The 4125-nt window shown below is 53.7% G+C and overlaps 1 pseudogene; it reads right to left on the bottom strand.

Annotated features, from left to right (window-relative positions):
• Positions 1 to 1549: 1549 nt before the first annotated feature.
• LOC138097998 (filamin-binding LIM protein 1 pseudogene) lies at positions 1550 to 2656 on the bottom strand (annotated as a pseudogene).
• Positions 2657 to 4125: the final 1469 nt, after the last annotated feature.

The raw sequence follows: 4125 nt of genomic DNA, 5'->3' as shown, positions 1-4125 counted from the left end.
CACCATTCACATCAACCTCCAGAATTACAGAGGCAGGATGGTGGTGGGGCTGGGGTGTATGGGGGGCGGGGGCAGGCAGAAGAGGGGGGCATAGGTTTAAGTTTTGAGCATTAAAGCTCCAAATCTCAGTGCAGCAACCAGAAAGCAAGCAGGAGAGCTATCACTACTTTACAACATTAAAAACGTAGCATGATATTCTCATAAATTGATCTCTTATTTATTTATTTTATTTTTGGGGAAAAGTTATGCATTTTCATGTATAACTAGCACATCAACATATGCCTGTGTGGATATATTGCTTAGTTAGCAAAAGACTAGATCGGTAAGTGAGTAAAAAGAAAAAGGATGTTCAGTTAAAGAAAACATTAAGGAAGTGAGAGAACAGGAGGTCCTCATATGATGAAAATTGTGGAGGTTATGGGAAAGCCTGGAGTTTGGGACTCGCTGCTCTAAGCTTTGGGCAAGAAGCTCTGCTCTGGTCTGAAGCCCTTAAGGGGCCCTACACAGAAACCCTCCAGGCTCTTGGAGCTCCGAGAATCCTCCTAAGAGCACGTGGTACATTGAGAGGACCCCAGGGAAGAAAGCACCTTTTGGTTCCTGTGTTCATGACCTACAAGGTGTCTTAGAAGTTACAAAGCAACAAGTGATGTTTTCTTAAAAGGGAAAAGAATCTGAGAGGTGTGGCCTTGAGTGGGCAGTGGTCACAGGGCAGCCTGGGCTGAAGGGCCCAAGCAGGGGTTGGGGGACACCCCTGTTACTGTCCTGGAGGAGAGTGTGTGTGTGTGTGTGTGTGTGTGTGTGTGTGTGTGTGTGTGAGCACAGTCCCCATCAAGGCTGCAGGAGGAACACCCAAGGGCTCTTGTGCTCCGCTCCCCGGCAGACAACAGGCGCTTAATCTGTGTCTGCAGAATCACTGCTGCACACGGGAGGCGCCGCCAGAAGGCAGGTGGAGGAGTTGCTGACATCGTCCTTGGGTGTCAGCGTGTCACCCTTTGCTCCTGCTGCTGCTGTGCCCTGAGCCCCATGTCAACAAGGCCCCAAGGTGGGAAGTCCGTGCCACCAGGAGGGTCACTGTCTTGTACATTTATGCACAATGGAAGGTATTTCCCCACCTTCCCCCAAAATCCAAAGTATGTTTCTCATCATTTAACCTTCAAATGTTAAAAGTAGTGCTTTTGAAAGGACTCTGGGGTTGTACTCTAATAGCTAAGCCCCTCAGAGCTCATGGATCATTGCTATGGACACAGGGTGCCCGCTGGAGACTCACCCAACTGACCCTTGGAAATGGAGGTCAAGGCCAGTGCTCAAGAGGAGCCAGAGCGGTGGAGGTGGGACCCCCGGGCATGACGTTCACAGTACGAAAGCCTTCTGGTGCCCAGAGGAGAGAAGGAACCACTGAGAGTCTGAAGGGTGCTCTGAGCTGGGAGGAGGCCAGGGCTCAGAGGCCGAAGTGATGGGCGGAGCTGCAAGCTGGTCCCTGAGTGTGGCTTGAAAGGAAAGCATGCCAGAACAGGTCGGGAAGGTAGGGAAGGGGCCCCGACAAGCAGGGCTAGTGTGCAGCCGCACCCCCTGGCCCAGCGGTGCCCCCAGCAGCACCCCGCTTCGTGTGGCACAGCTTGCAGAAGAGACGGTTGTTCAGCGGGTAGCACCCCTGGCCCGTGGGCTCCACAGATGGAAGGACCCTGCAGTCCTCACACCGGGAGCAACTCTATGGAAGTTTCCTCCCACGTACTCGATTTTGAAGGCATCCTTCCTGTCTCAGGGGATGCTGGGATTCTCACAGATGCTGCACAGCGGGGCGAACTTCCTATAGAAGTCGTCCAGGCGGTACACCTCATTCTGACTGTCCAGGACAAAGCTCTCTTCCCCAGTGCACCGGGCGCAGGGCACACACAGGAAGGATGGAAGGCCTGGCCTAGGGCCCGGATGATGTGTTCCCAGACAACCTCGCCACCCTTGCCACACTTCTGCAGGGTGTCCTGGTAGCAGGGTTCACAGAGGGGCCGCCCATCCTTCTGGTAGAAGCTCTGCCCGGCCAGCTGGCGGCAGCAGACACGTCTATGAAGTACTGGGCGGGTACTGCCTCTTCATGGTCTCTACGGCCAGCTCTCGGGGGCCATAGTCCTGTGGCAGAAGGCACAGATGTCTGCGGAGGCCTCTCTCCCAGGGAAGCCAACAGGCTCTTCGGGGCGGGGGCGGCAGCTCCTCCTCTGCAGGCTTGAGATGACTGGGCCGAGGCTGCAGTGGAGGCCCCTCCACCAGGGCCTGTGGCAGGGGTGGGGGTGGGGGAGGGGCGGGTGCAACTGCTCTAGTCTGAAATGAGTGATGCCCCCATCGCAGAGTAGGGGCTCTTCGTCAGGAGGGGGCAGGTCCGCTGGAGGGGGCGGAGGCGGAGGTGGGAGGAGGTCCAGGTCTGGAAGCGCATCGTCAACGTCCAGGGGCGAGGAGGAAGCGAACACCCTCCATTGGAGAGCTGAGGTGGAACAGCCGGCCCTGGGGCTGCAGCCCTGCCAGGGGGCATCCAGGAACAGAGCGGGGCGGCCAGGCCGGGCCTCACAAGCTGCTCGCCTCACCTCCTCAACCACAGCCTCATCTCGATGTGGGGGCACCAGGGTGATAAAGACCAGGTGACCCTCTTCTCAGGCTTGGAGGCCATTGTTTCAGCTTCTGGTGGGGCTGGGATCTGGGTTTTCCTAGGAAGGCCGAGGTCCCCAACGTTCAGGCCGGCTCCGCTGAGCCGCCCGCTCTGGTCGGTCACCTGATCTCTTATTTAGCTGAAGGGCTTTGTAGAAATTCTCCTCTCTGCCCATCAGTCCCTCTGCCTCTTGCCTTTTCTCTACATGTTCCACTGGACATTTCGCAAACAAATCTCGGGCGTGGAGTCTATTCTACTTAACAATAAGCCCCTCTTGCAACTGGGGTCACGAAACCGCAGTCAGAGTGCGGAGATGTCTGTAAACCTTGCTTTCCCAGATGGAGAGCAGCCCAAACAGGGATTTGGTCAAGGGCGTTGGGAATACAATAGGCGAAGTCTGTAATGAGAACAAAAGAGGCAGCTGACTAGCCCCCACTCCATCTCAGTGGGCAAGAGTGTAGCCTTCCAGATTTGTCATTGCCTTGGGGTCTGACAGTCATTAGCATATTTCCAACAAGCAGGAGAAAGAAACAGAACAGAGTGTCTATCAGAGGGTGTGCCTGTCTGCCTTTCTCTCATGCAAACGACAACAGGAAACTATGACTTTGCTCCCTCCCCTATGGGGGAGGGAGAAATAGGGAACTGAGATGTTGGAAAGAATGGGGGTTCTGAGATGATGAAAGAATGGGACTAGATGAGGAGGTTAAAATGCTGTTCCTGAATTGAGAAAGGGAATATCCATTTTTCATAAGACCAACTGCAAAACGTACAATCGTCCGGGTAGGATCCTCCCACCGTGGCGTCCTGGCAGGTAGAGGGGGAAGGACATCCAGGGCACAAGTGGTCAGACGGCCGTAAAGTAGACTGAGGGGCGTCGTCTGCACACCCCCAGGCAGACACAGAGTGCTAGTCAGGCTGCCTTGCCCCACTGTAAGGCTCCTGCCCAGAATAGTGTATTGCAAATACCACATCACTGATTTGCATCACTTACCAATATGTTTATGGATACATTTATTTACTTTTAATGCCGCTGTTCTTTAAAAATTATTTATTTCTTTATTTTTGGTTGTACTGGGTCTTCTTTGCTGCGTGAGGGCTTTCTCTAGTTGCAGTAGGTGGGGGCGACTCTCTAGTTGTGGGTTCAGGCTTCTCGTGGTGGTTTCTCTTGTGGTGGAGCATGGGCTCTATCTGGGGCAAGCGGGCTTCGGTAGTTGTGGCTTGCAGGCTCAGTAGTTGTGGCACTCAGGCTTAATTAATTGCTCTGCGGCATGTGGAATCTTTCCGGACTGAAAGATTGAACCCATGTCCCCTGCATTGCCAGGCAGATTTTCATCCACTGGGCCACCTGGGAAGTCCTATGGATACATTTATGAACAAAGTTTCCAAGTAGCACAATTACGCAAGAAACTAAAATGACTGATATATACAAGTGTGGATTTATTTTAACCATTCCATTTCATGCCCTTCTCCAGCTAGGTGAGGAGCTTCCT

Source organism: Capricornis sumatraensis, chromosome 22 (genome assembly GCF_032405125.1).
Source record: "Capricornis sumatraensis isolate serow.1 chromosome 22, serow.2, whole genome shotgun sequence".
NCBI classification, from domain to species: Eukaryota; Metazoa; Chordata; class Mammalia; order Artiodactyla; family Bovidae; genus Capricornis; species Capricornis sumatraensis.
Note: the sequence above shows the minus strand (reverse complement) of the source record. Positions and strands in the feature narration are given on the sequence as shown.